The sequence below is a fragment of the Octopus sinensis genome, linkage group LG9, assembly GCF_006345805.1.
Source record: "Octopus sinensis linkage group LG9, ASM634580v1, whole genome shotgun sequence".
Taxonomy (NCBI): Eukaryota; Metazoa; Mollusca; class Cephalopoda; order Octopoda; family Octopodidae; genus Octopus; species Octopus sinensis.
The window spans coordinates 10,448,205-10,463,204 of record NC_043005.1 but is presented as its reverse complement, the minus strand read 5'-3'; the positions used below and the strand labels follow the sequence as shown (position 1 = coordinate 10,463,204).

At 33.6% G+C, this 15,000-nt stretch overlaps 1 protein-coding gene and 1 long non-coding RNA gene across 3 annotated transcripts in view; one reads left to right on the top strand and one right to left on the bottom strand.

Annotated features, from left to right (window-relative positions):
- The window catches only part of LOC115215626 (tyrosine-protein phosphatase Lar), a 535,158-nt gene that overhangs the window by 496,027 nt on the left and 24,131 nt on the right, over positions 1 to 15,000 (bottom strand). The gene's annotated exons all lie outside the window — the stretch shown is intronic.
- LOC118764769 overlaps positions 13,314 to 15,000 on the top strand; it is a 14,625-nt gene continuing 12,938 nt past the window's right edge. Inside the window, exon 1 of the long non-coding RNA XR_005000567.1 lies at positions 13,314 to 13,462. This is a non-coding gene — a long non-coding RNA (uncharacterized LOC118764769). The remainder of the gene's footprint in view (positions 13,463 to 15,000) is intronic.

Sequence of the window (15,000 nt, the reverse complement as noted above, 5' to 3'; positions counted from 1 at the left end):
TGCCTTATATTAAACGCAGTATTGAGTAGTAGCTGCTATGATAGTAGCACTCCGAGGTTTTCATAAATTACTGAAGCCTGTGTGCATACAGTTCATGAAATAAAAACCTTATAAATAAATACGGCTACATATATTGGTTAAAATGTTTTTGGAAATGAACGAAGAGGAACATTATTTTTATAATTTTAGAATTGCGAGAATAGACTTGTTTTTTCTTTCATTTGTAGATTCCTCTTTTTATCAAATCACTCTAAATTTTTAATATTTAATTTTATTTCATGCATATGTAAATCAATAAAATGGGTTTGTATGAGTCTATTGAAAGAAAAAAAATATTTAAAACATATGTATACGTGCATATTCAGAAGATTCTAAATGTTAAATAACACATATACATACATACATATATATATATATATAATATATATATATATATATATACACACACACACACACACACAATGTGTGTGTAACATACACACACACACAATGTGTGTGTATATATATATATATACACATACACATATATATATATATAATTTTTCTTATATATACATACATATATAAATGTATGTATATGTTTATGATCATTTATAGAGTGGGCTTCAATTTATAATTAGTGATTACAAATTAGCAACCAAATATATAGATGAATAAACATATTGAATTATTTGATAATTAAGATATTAATTATTTAATTCAAATGAGGTTACTAGAAAATAAAATACCTAAATTAAATCACTGCTTTAAAGCCATATTTATAATGGAGATTACTGAATATACAATTAATATCGAATTATATATCCTTTAGTTTGTTGTAGTCATCATGTCTGATGCCAAGCTGGAGCATCATCAAACAAAGTATATTTGATATTAATAAAGTCTCACGAAGAGATGCTAAATATTTAATCAGTTTATTAAAGGAGTTAAATTTTATATTTTAGTTCAATAGTTTCATTTCTTGTTTGACTGACATTTATATTCAATGAAATTATAACCACTGAAAGAATATCTGAAAATATTTCCATGCAAGATTATGCAGTTTTTCAATAGCAAAAACACTAAGATTTAAGCTATATATGTGACCTTGGTAAAGATGGCTGAACAAGCTGCTTGGGATATTCTAACGCTTGGTTGTCAAGGATCACAGAAACCATTCCTTTTATTTTCAATGTGATTTTTTTTTTCTACCAACACATATCTCATGATTCTTAAAGGTATGGAAGTATTGATAATTATATAGAATCCTATATCTTAAACAGCTAAAAATCAGAATTTTCCTATTGCCTAGCTTTCTTTGAAAAACAGTAAATTTAATAAATATTCACATTATTAAGCATTTTTTTTTAAATATCAAATCTATACAGAACAGTCATAATATACAAGGGAGATATAGAAAAAATCCTTTGTGGAAATTTATTAAGCAAATATCATTAACTATAAATTGAATTTATTCTGGATTATACATACAAATATGCACACAAAAAGGCAACCACACACATTCACATGCACGTGTGCATGCACACACACACATTCTCACACGCATATATACATACATATACACATATATATATATATATATATATATATATATATATATATATATATATATTATATTATATTAAATTAGAGATAAAACCACTATTAGGCAAATATCAAATATATATATATACACACACTTTATCTAGCAAAAGTTTAGAAAGCTTATTTATATATCCATATTGAAAATCAATGTTAATTTCTACTGCAGCCACCCTGTTTGCAACCAGCCACCCCCATTTGTTGTTTATTTCAATATTCAATACAGGAATTAATTGTGTTTGGCAATAAATGAGATTCAGGCAAATAATACTACAATAGTTTTCTTTCACACTCAGAGAGAAGAAATATGATAAACTAAGAAACATCAATATGTGTGTGTGTGTGTGTGGGTAGATATGTATAAATATGTATGCCATCGTTTGTACATGTATATGCACACATATAATATGTGAGTGTGTGCGTGCATTGCATTGTGCATTGGAAGTAAAATATCAACTACTCAATCAAGAACGATGGAATTAAACTAGACTAACGCTATCTACTGGTGGCACATAGCATATGGGAAACAACTCTTTAGATAATGATAAAAATTATGTTAATGTGAAGTTGTTTACACTAGTAGAGAAACCAACAAAATGCAGAAATACAATTAAGGGTTATAAGAAAAAAATAAGTAAAAAGGAATTATTACGTGTTGCAAAAGTAGGAAGATGACCTCCAAAAAACAATACATTAGGATATATAATTTATGACAAACATGTTGTTACTACACAAGAATTGATTCTCCCCTACCAGCATTCCTAGAATATATATTTAAAACTGTCATCACTACAGAGTGGCACATTATTTAAGTAATTTATTTTAAAAGGAAAATTGACATTTTCATTTTGGATAATATAAAAGAAATATATTTGTAGCTGCTTATTCCTGAAATTAGCTCTGATAAAAGAGATGTATGATTAAAAACATTCAGCCATGACCATCCCATCTTGTTTCTGACACAAATATCCCAGACTACAATATCCAATATATCATATTTTTAAAATAGAAAGGTGACATGAGGGAGATTCTTTTGATATTCGTAGAAAGTTGAATGACCACATAGAGGCTATATGATTAGCATAGTTGTTGAGATTGCTAATTTTTAAATAAGAAGAATGTGTAGCGACATGGTTGGAGATAATATTATTGGAGAGAACAAATACAACCACTATGCCAATGACAAAGACTATGATGATTAAAGATTAAAATAAATATATATATATATATAATATATATATATATATATATATATATATATATTATATTATATTAAATTAGAGATAAAACCACTATTAGGCAAATATCAAATATATATATATACACACACTTTATCTAGCAAAAGTTTAGAAAGCTTATTTATATATCCATATTGAAAATCAATGTTAATTTCTACTGCAGCCACCCTGTTTGCAACCAGCCACCCCCATTTGTTGTTTATTTCAATATTCAATACAGGAATTAATTGTGTTTGGCAATAAATGAGATTCAGGCAAATAATACTACAATAGTTTTCTTTCACACTCAGAGAGAAGAAATATGATAAACTAAGAAACATCAATATGTGTGTGTGTGTGGGTAGATATGTATAAATATGTATGCCATCGTTTGTACATGTATATGCACACATATACATATGTGAGTGTGTGCGTGCATTGCATTGTGCATTGGAAGTAAAATATCAACTACTCAATCAAGAACGATGGAATTAAACTAGACTAACGCTATCTACTGGTGGCACATAGCATATGGGAAACAACTCTTTAGATAATGGTAAAAATTATGTTAATGTGAAGTTGTTTACACTAGTAGAGAAACCAACAAAATGCAGAAATACAATTAAGGGTTATAAGAAAAAAATAAGTAAAAAGGAATTATTACGTGTTGCAAAAGTAGGAAGATGACCTCCAAAAAACAATACATTAGGATATATAATTTATGACAAACATGTTGTTACTACACAAGAATTGATTCTCCCCTACCAGCATTCCTAGAATATATATTTAAAACTGTCATCACTACAGAGTGGCACATTATTTAAGTAATTTATTTTAAAAGGAAAATTGACATTTTCATTTTGGATAATATAAAAGAAATATATTTGTAGCTGCTTATTCCTGAAATTAGCTCTGATAAAAGAGATGTATGATTAAAAACATTCCAGCCATGACCATCCCATCTTGTTTCTGACACAAATATCCCAGACTACAATATCCAATATATCATATTTTTAAAATAGAAAGGTGACATGAGGGAGATTCTTTTGATATTCGTAGAAAGTTGAATGACCACATAGAGGCTATATGATTAGCATAGTTGTTGAGATTGCTAATTTTTAAATAAGAAGAATGTGTAGCGACATGGTTGGAGATAATATTATTGGAGAGAACAAATACAACCACTATGCCAATGACAAAGACTATGATGATTAAAGATTAAAATAAATATATATATATATATATATATATATACTCTTTTACTCTTTTACTTGTTTCAGTCATTTGACTGCAGCCATGCTGGAGCACCGCCTTTAGTCGAGCAAATCGACCCCGGGACTTATTCTTTGTAAGCCTAGTACTTATTCTATCGGTCTCTTTTGCCGAACCGCTAAGTTACAGGGACGTAAACACACCAGCATCGGTTGTCAAACAATGCTAGGGGGACAAACACAGACACACAAACACAAACATATATATATATATATACATATATACGACGGGCTTCTTTCAATTTCTGTCTACCAAATCCACTCACAAGGCTTTGGTCGGCCCAAGGCTATAGTAGAAGACATTTGCCCAAGGTGCCACGCAGTGGGACTGAACCCAGAACTGTGTGGTTGGTAAGCAAGCTACTTACCACACAGCCACTCCTGCGCCTATATATATGTTCATCTGTATTTGTTTCTATGATTTATATTTGCTTGTTATTAGGCGGCTATAAGCTTTTAGGGTAAAAGTGAACATTTAAAAATCTACTAACTTGTTGATCACATTCTAAATTACAAAGATTGGAAGTAACAGAATTTAAGTAGAAGTATTAAAGCTGAAAAATGCAAAACGTGGAACAAGATATTAAAAAGGACATCTAACTTAGCTGATTAATGTTAAGGTTATTTAAAAATGTAACATGACATTGAAAATATTATCGTGCGATGCCTAATTTAAAAGAGAGAATAGAGTGAGATTTTGGGGAGTTTTTTCCCAATGATTGCAAATTAAAGCTGTGATTACAAACATTAATAAAGGAGACTGTTAGTTACAGAAGCTAAATCTACCTCCAAAAATTACAGAGACAGCATATAATATAGACTTAGATACACTATGTCTAGCAAAAGAAAATGATGATGGGTTGTGTAGTTTTAATCTTAAAATTCATTGAATTAGAACTGACTTGGAAATAAATATCAATAACAATAACAACAACAAATAAAGCTATCCAAAGATGTAATTGAGCAACTGATCTTTTAATTATGCAGTAACGTATATTTCAAAATTATAAAAATTATGTTGACTTCCCACTTTAAAATAAAAACTAGAATGATAGAGCCACTGAAGGAGCTGCTACATGGTTGGTCAACCTGCTGGAAATGACAACTAAACTCTCCTCATCTAACACTCAGCCATCTCAAAACAACTCCAGAACACGTATAATAATGTAATCCTAGGTATTCCTTAAAGAGACAGGGTCGTTCGCCCAGAACAACTACATCAACAACAAAATCTAGAATGATTTCAACACATATGGGTGAATTTTGAAACACACAATTTTTTTAAACTAGTGTCTTTCTTTATAATTTTATTTACTTTGTGTAAAATTGTGTAAGTAAGTAATGAAGGTGCGCAGTCTAGTGGTTAAGGTGTTAAGGTGACAAGGTGGCGAGCTGGCAGAAATGTTAGCACGCCGGGCGAAATGCTTAGCGGTATTTCGTCTGCGTTACGTTGTGAGTTCAAATTCTGCCAAGGTCGACTTTGCCTTTCATCCTTTCAGGGTCGATAAATTAAGTACCAGTTACGCACTGGGGTCGATGTAATCGACTTAATACCTATGTCTGTCCTTGTTTGTCCCCTCTGTGTTTAGCCCCTTGTGGGTAATAAAGAAATAGGTTATGGTGTTCAGCTCATGATCATGTTTTTGGTTTTAATCCTCAGATCAGGTGGTGCATTGTGTCCTTAAGGAAGGCACTTCATTTTTGTTCTACTCAACTCATCTGTAATGAGTACCATTCAGATGCTGGTGCAGCCCTCTCTCCTTCTTGCTGCTACATTCTGGATGTTTTGCTGGATCAAGAGCGAGAGGAGTGGGAAAGAGAACATCTATGTCCACTCATGATTACACAAGCACTTAAAACAACTGGTGAAAACATGGTATATGATCAAAGTCATTGGGTGTACTTTAAATATGAAATAAAATCCATGTTCTAGATGAAAGAATAGATAAGAAAGAACAGAACTATGGAATATTTAATTTATTATACTGCAGTTTAGAATAGAGTGAATTTTGGAGACATAAAAGATTTTAGCGTTGAAGTTTTACTTGTACTCAATAAAAGACAGAATCTGGATGAGAGATATCAGCCATTTATGACAAACATTACTGATATATCATTCACTTGCATTATTATAATGATTATTGTTTTGTGGTAATAGTTTAAAGAACTTAATTCAGTTTCAGTACAGGGCTTCATACAAAGTCACTTGCAAAACCAGCGTACCAATTATAGAAGTCATGTAATTACAAAAATATAGTATTTCATCATCATCGTTTAGCGTTCGCTTTCCATGCTAGCATGGGTTGAACGGTTCAACTGGGGTCTGGGAAGCCAGAAGGCTGCACCAGGCCCAGTTTGATCTGGCAATGTTTCTACAGCTGGATGCCCTTCCTAATGCCAACCACCCCATGAGTGTAGTGGGTGCTTTTTACATACCACCCGCACAGGTGCCAGACGAGTCTGGCAAACGGCCATGATCGGATGATGCTTTTTAACACAAATAATCCCTCTCTCTCTCTCTCTCTCACTCTCTCTCTATCTATCTATCTATCTATCTATTTATCTATCTATCCTCTGTGTGTGTGTGTACATATGGATAGATAGATAAACAGATAAATTTTAGGTAATTAACTTACTTATGTTTATTTTACAGCCAAATAAAATTTACAGATGGGTAACTCAACTGAATCATAATCTACTTCTAATCATTCATAAATTGTCAACACTCAAGCAGTTTTATGTTATGTGATGAAAATATAAAATACAAGCACCTATATAGAGCAGTTCCTCATATAGATTTACTAACAAACATCAAAACAGGGAAACTTTTCTTGATTTTTGCAATTATTCACTACAAAAAGAGCAAAACAAAAAAGCAAAGAAAAAAAAAAAAGTGAGCTGAGATTAAATTCAAAGTCAAGTCTGCAAACTTCTTACAAAGTCATTATGAATTTTATTACTTGCTTCATAAATCAAATAAATTATTAGTTTCGACAATAAATGGTACCTAATATAGGCACAGGGGCATGAATTTCACATGAGAATATAGTAAATTACATTGATGTCAAATACATGACAGGTATCTTGTTATACTGGTCTTAACAGGTGGAAATGCAAAATGGGATTTATAAGTAAATACCACAAAGCATTTAGTATGCTGCTCATCTGATTTGGCAAGTTCTACACGCTCAACAATAATTACTTCAATTACTTTAAATATAACAAAGAATTTAGTAAAATAACTTAGCAATAATTAAGCAGGTGTTAGGAACATAAATTGTGACTAAGGTTTGGTGGAAGATTTTAATTCAAAACTTATGGAAACAAGACATTTGTACTACAGAACCAGAGGCGGTTTTGGCCAGGTTGGTATCAAAAGGGTTAAGAATGCTATTTTTTAAATCATGTGTGATAGTGAATAATTGTATTATTGGTCATAGATTTCCAACAGGTAATCCCCTGGCTTAGTGCATTTCCAGTAGTGAGAATGACAAGGGTATGCCTTGGCAGCTTGAATAGAATAATGTCACAAAGTATTTTTTGCTTAACAGACATCAGTTTATCAGCATTCTTCTCACTGATGTCTATGTCTTTCACTGATAAGAAAACAAAAGAAAGAATTAACAGAATATCATACATGCAGTCCCAAAACGTGGTTTTCAGTAAGATGTAAGAACTAGCAATGATAATAAGATAGTGACAACAAGATAAGTTTATTTGCTTTCATTTCAATGGCTAAAGTGATGTTTAGTGAAGTAACAAATATTGTTCAGTGATCTAATGTAATAGCAAAGAGTTAACATACTATTTGGAGGTGTTATATAGTATCTATACATTTGAATAAAGTGAATAATTGTTATGAAAAATTGAAAAAAAGAGATCCTTTTGTAAATAAAACATAATTTTAAGATCTACATGATAATTGCAGAATTATTTTAATTGAAATAACGTCTCGATTTAAAAACCCTTCTATATATAAATCTTATTAATCATTGAGTTAAAAGCGTAATGTTATGAAATATCAGATACGTCTTAAATGGAGGAGAGATTGAATACAATACATTTTTAAATATAGAAAATATGATTTGAATATGGAAACATAGTTCAAGGGAAATAATCAGTTCCATGTTAGAGTTATTTCCCTTATAATTAAATTCGATTTTTACTTCAAAAAACCTAATCAAAGTAAAAAAAAAAAATTAAATAGAAAATTAAAACCGAACAGATTAAAGAAGATTGTCTATTCTAATAAAGCGGTATACATTCGATACTAAATATATGGGTACTGACTGAAACCTATAACTAATGACATTCTTTTGGGTAAAAGAAAAAAAGAGTCGCTTGAAATTTTAAGAGAGAAAAATAATTTCATAGCGATTAAATTGAATTTATTGAAATTTGAAATAACTCATTTTAACAAATAACAAAAAGAACCCCTTTACATTGATTAATACCCAATATTTGATTTTCAAACAAATAAAGTAATATTAGAATTATCAGCATTAATTTGAGGTAGGAAAATCCAAACAACTCCTGGCAGGTAGCACCTTATATTTGATACCTGATTTGGTTACTATCTTATCAGTTACTTGTTCTTCTTCTTTCACTTCTGTTAAATAATTAAATCTGTTTTTCAGCTATCTAATATATAATACTGTTTGTTACTGAAAATCTAAAGAGTATAAGTGAAAAATATGTATACTTTTTCATCATGTAGTACAGTGGTTCCTGACCTTTTCGCAATAGTTCCCAACCCCTTTGTTTAAATGAGTTTCTCCATGGATCCTTTTTAATATGCTTATCTTTATATATACATATATATATATATATATATATATATGTGTGTGTGTGTGTGGCTGTGTGGTAAGTAGCTTGTTTACCAACCACATGGTTCGGGGTTCAGTCCCCCTGCGTGGCATCTTGGGCAAGTGTCTTCTACTATAGCCTCGGGCCGACCAAAGCCTTGTGAGTGGATTTGGTAGACGGAAACTGAAAGAAGCCCGTCGTATATATGTATATATATGTATGTGCGTGTATGTTTGTGTGTCTGTGTTTGTCCCCCTAGCATTGCTTGACAACCGATGCTGGTGTGTTTATGTCCTCGTCACTTAGCGGTTCGGCAAAAGAGACCGATAGAATAAGTACTGGGCTTACAAAAGAATAAGTCCCGGGGTCGATTTGCTCGACTAAAGGCGGTGCTCCAGCATGGCCGCAGTCAAATGACTGAAACAAGTAAAAGAGTAAAAGAGAGTATGATTATTTCTCTGACAAAGAGTTTCACTTAAAAATCAGTATTCCCATTTCCTCTCATAGCATATGACCCCTAACTACAATTATAGACGTTAGCACATAAATTTTGTTGAAGCAATCAACAATTACTTTCTTTAGACTCTTTATAAATTTTATTTCATTTTTCAGAAGTTTCAAGTTAAATGTAAAGCAATAATATTACTGAGTGTTGATACAAACATACAAAATACTGATACATTAAGAAATACCCACTGAATCATTACTACACAAGAAGTATAAGAAACAGAAATTCTACAAGCTGTATATATTCTTTCATTCTTTTACTGGCTTCAACCATTGAACTATAGACTAAACAGGAACACTGCCTTCAAGGATTTTAGTTAATTATATTGACCCAGTTGTATAAAACCATTAGGAATAAGGAAATAAACCAGTTTACTAACACACAATTATAACAGTCAGTTATGAATTGAGAATATATACCTTTATTTATAAAAATATATGTAGACTTGTTGTAAAGTAATTTGAGTTTAAAAACTCTATTTGTAAGGATGCCAACTAGATAATCACAACTTTCCACATAATCATTCTTCTTGTCTTGAGACAGCATTCACCCAGGGTGGGTTGAGCTGGCTAAATGCTTCTGTATTTACAAACTAGCAGAGTAATATTAAAAACAAAGAAACTGCTTTAGTTATTATGTGGTCGCTCAACTGACTACAAAATGTAATCAGATTTTCATCAAATCACATCCTACCATCTTTTGAAAGGAGGAACCTAATGCATTAAGTAGTCCTAAATGCACTACGCTTATAAGACAGAATGGTCATGGCTGGAATGTCTTTGACCATAAGTTTACTCAATTAGGGAATGACATGGGGCTCACAAAAAAACGCAACAATAACAACATCATAAATCAATAATTACACCACAAACTGTCTCCCACAACAAAAGCATTCCAGCAAAAACGATGCTTTTAATTTTTTAGTTCAGAGAGATGAGATAAGGAAGATTTATCTCCCTTCTGATCTGTTAACGCCAAATACATGTTTGAAGGTCATTCGCGTTGGCACTTGTTTATATATAGACAGTTATTAAGTTAAAGATGATGAAAAAGAGAGGTATTAGCATCATGAAGAAATGTTTGGGTCAACAAGTTAGTTTGATTTGTGTGTGTGTGTGTGGGGGGGGGTTCAAGGTTTGTTGTTGATGGCATTTGTTTGGTGGTGTGATTGGTAGTAGGGGTGTGTGGAGGCGCAATGGCCCAGTGGTTAGGGCAGCGGACTCGCGGTCATAGGATCGCGGTTTCGATTCCCAGACCGGTCGTTGTGAGTGTTTATTGAGCGAAAACACCTAAAAGTTCCACGAGGCTCCGGCAGGGGATGGTGGTGATCCCTGCTGTACTCTTTCACCACAACTTTCTCTCACTCTTACTTCCTGTTTCTGTTGTACCTGTATTTCAAAGGGCCGGCCTTGTCACTCTCTGTGTCACGCTGAATATCCCCGAGAACTACGTTAAGGGTACACGTGTCTGTGGAGTGCTCAGCCACTTACACGTTAATTTCATGAGTAGGCTGTTCCGTTGATTCGGATCGACCGGAACCCTCATCGTCGTACCGACGGAGTGCTTCCATCCATCTGTATGTGTAAGTGAAGGTTCCTTTTTTTTCTTGCCACTAAGTGGCCCACAAATTGTGGGCCTTGAAGAAATCCTTTGTAGCACATCTGAAATGGGACATGAAGGATAAGGGAATGAAACAGCAACGGATTGTTTGAGCTGTATCTTCTTAGCTTGCTTTCTTCCGCAAGTTAAAGCTTTCGACTCATAGGTCTTCATCTGCATGGTTGCTATAGGCTACTTTGTTTAATTTTTTTTTGAGTTATGCCCCTTCCAAGGAGAGCTTTTGAGAACAGGCTCTCATTGTGAAGGTTCTAGCTAGGGACAATCTTGGTACTAAATCACAAGTTCAGACATTCCCCTGCTCAAGGCTGATCCCCTACAAAAGTAAGGACTAGTGCCAGAGGAGAAGATATATACTACATGCCACTTAGTGACGGATTTGCCACCACACAGCCTTTTAGGTTAGTATATATTTTGAGCTGTGTGTGTGTACATACACATGCACATGTGCACACACACACACACACACACACACATATATATAAAGGTGCATAGGTCAGTGGCTAGAGTGTCAGGCTTATAAACATGAGGTTGTGAGTTTGATTCCTGGACTGGGCTGTGTGTTGTGTTCTTCAACAAGGCATTTTATTTCACACTGCTCCAATTCACTCAGCTGTCAAAATGAGTTATGACATCACTGGTGCCAAGCTGTATTGGCCTTTCCCAGGGACAACATCAGTGGCATGGAGAGGGGAGACAGATATGTATGAGCGACTGCTGGTCTTCCACAAACAAACTTGTGTCTCAGAGGGGATCTTTCTAGGTGCAATCCCATGGCCATCCATGACTGAAGGGGTTCTTTTTACCCTTGATATAGGCTGTGTGGTAAGTAGCTTGCTAACCAACCACATGCTTCCGAGTTCAGTCCCACTGTGTGGCATCTTGGGCAAGTGTCTTCTGCTATAGCCTCGGGCTGACCAAAGCCTTGTAAGTGGATTTGGTAGAGGGAAACTGAAAGAAGCCTGTCGTATATATGTATATATATATATGTGTATGTGTGTGTATATGTTTGTGTGTCTGTGTTTGTCCCTCTAGCATTGCTTGACAACCGATGCTGGTGTGTTTACGTACCCGTCACTTAGCGGTTCGGCAAAAGAGACCGATAGAATAAGTACAGGGCTCACAAAGAATAAGTCCCGGGGTCGATTTGCATGACTAAAGGCAGTGCTCCAGCATGGCCGCAGTCAAATGACAGAAACAAGTAAACGAGTATATATATATCTATATATATACATATATATATATGTATATATGTATGTGTGTGTGTGTGTGTTCTGCTGGGGCTGTAATGTCTGTGTGCACACACAACATGCTGGTGGCATGTGAAAAGCACCATCCAAACATGGTCGATGCCAGCCCCCTCACCCCAACTGGCCCCTGTGCCAGTCGTACGTAGAAAGCACCATTTGAATGTGGCCGATGCTAGTGCCACCTAACTGGCTCCCATACCATTGGTTGGTAAAAAGCACCCACTACACTCTCGGAGTGGTTGGCATTAGGAAGGGCATCCAGCTGTAGAAATATTGACAGATCAGACTGGAGCCTGGTGCGACCTCCTGGCTTGCCAGTCCCCAATCAAACCCAAGCCAGCATGGAAAACAAACATATACATATATGTATATATATATATGTTATATATATATTTCTAGATATATATATATATATATATATATATATATAATATATATATATATATATATATATATGTACATATATATGCATATAATTGTGTGTGTGTGTGTGTATGTATATATATTATATATATATATATATATATATATATATATTATAAATATATATATATGTATGTATGTATGTATGTATGTATGTACCACATGAACCCACATCATGACAAGGAGCACAAAGGACAGCCTATATGTATGTGTGTATGCATGCGTGTGTGTATATATTATACATACATACATATATATATAATATATATATATATATAATATATATATAATAATAATAATAATAATGAGAATAATCCTTGGATAGAATTTATAAACAGTTAATGCATCATGACATGTGTTTCCACAAATCACATGTCTCTTGATATCACAGTCTGTTTTCCTGAGAAGATTAAGGGATCTAAAAGGATAAACAGTACTCTGTTAAACATCCATTAATGTTATATCACCTGAAGAAATGAATCCATGAAGATGATTTATTCAATGTCCATGGATACTACAGACTACACTGTAATCATACCTGGAATATGAACTGTGATCTTAAAAGACATGATTTGTGGAAATGCACGTAGCGATGCATTAAATGTTTTAAAATTCAATTGAAGGATTATTGTTATTATTACTAGATTTATCCTACATTATATTGGTACAGCTCGATGCAACCTCAAAAAACTGGTTCACCAATCAGCATCATTAGACTGTGACCAGCATAAATGAATAGGAGCTTTATTTGCACATTCAAAACATTTCCCATAAACAAATTTAAAAGGTGTGTGTGTATGTGTGTGTGTGTGTATTTGATTAATGGGAGAGATGGAAAAATGAAAGATATGAGAATGTTTATTGATTACTACAATTGTTTCAACTTATCTAGCATTGATCCATCACAGGCGGGATACTGAACAACTGGTTTAGGAGTATCTGTCAGTGTAGATGTGTTTCTTCCGGTGAGCAGGTGAGCACAAGGTGAATCTCATTAAAATAACATCTGTTCTGCTAATTTTCTTCTCAGTGTGTGTGTGTGTGAGGATGTGATATATCTCAACTTTGCCAAAGTATTCAACAAAGTTGGTCACAGGATGATAAATCACAAACAGCCTAACCATGAAAATGTTGGAAATCTAGAGAAGTCTCCTTATGACTTTTTAAAAGATAAGAGTCAGAGAGTAGCAGACAGTGTTGCTTTCTCTCAGGAGATATCAACTCTCATTGAAGTCTTTAGGGAACTGTACTGAGACCATGAATGTTTGTGGTGGATCTCAAACATACCAACAGTCATACAGTCAACCACTCTCACCATCTGTGCTGATGATACAAAAGTGTCACATGCAGTCAAAGGAACTTGTAGATAGCACAAAACTACAGAAAGATCTGAAAACAATATACAAATGGGTTGGAGAAAATAAAATACAGTTCAACACTGAAAGATTTTAAGCACTCCACTACTGACCCACAATCATTCTGTAATCAGAATATATAGGAACAGGAGGTAGTACAATCCCAGCATCAGAGTCAGTGTATGACTAGTTAATCCATATGGATAGTGATGCATCATTTCATAACAATAACTCTGAGCACATACAAACAATAACTCTGAGCACCTTTTCAAACTCCACCCGTACAAACAATAACTCTGAGCACCTTTTCAAACTCTACCCATCTAACACCCGTGGACATATTTACAAAGTAAGAAAACAGCACAGCTCCCATGACTTCAGGAAACATTTTTTCACGCTGAGAGTTGCTGAAGCATGGAACAAACTGCCGGCATCAGTCATTAGTTGTCGGAGCATTGCATCCTTCAAAACTTCCATGCTTTCTGAGATTCGCCAACACTACACCTGATTTTCTCCCCTCCATACAAACACAAGCATGTATCTGACTCATACATTGTTCGCTTTCCAGACATTTGTACATTACTGCATGTACTTTATATGCACTTTCTGACAAGTTGTGGTGCACCTGAGCACTGTATACAATAATTTCATTATATTATATATTATATTATAAGTACATTACCAGGATGGCAGCATTTATTTGTATGAACAATGATTTTCCTAAATGAAGTACTGAAGAGCTTTCAAACAATAAACAATGTCAGGTCTCAATCATATTAATACATCAACAGTTTGCATTAAATTTTCTTTTCTTTATTGTCACATTTGTTTCATATTTTTTGATGGTTCAAAGATTCTTTATCTCTTAGATTTAATTTGTGTACTTATTGAAGAACTAAACCAAGTTCTTTGATCATTAATTGGCATTTTTTATTCACTCAGCAAAAAGGATTTTCTTATGTGTACCATTTC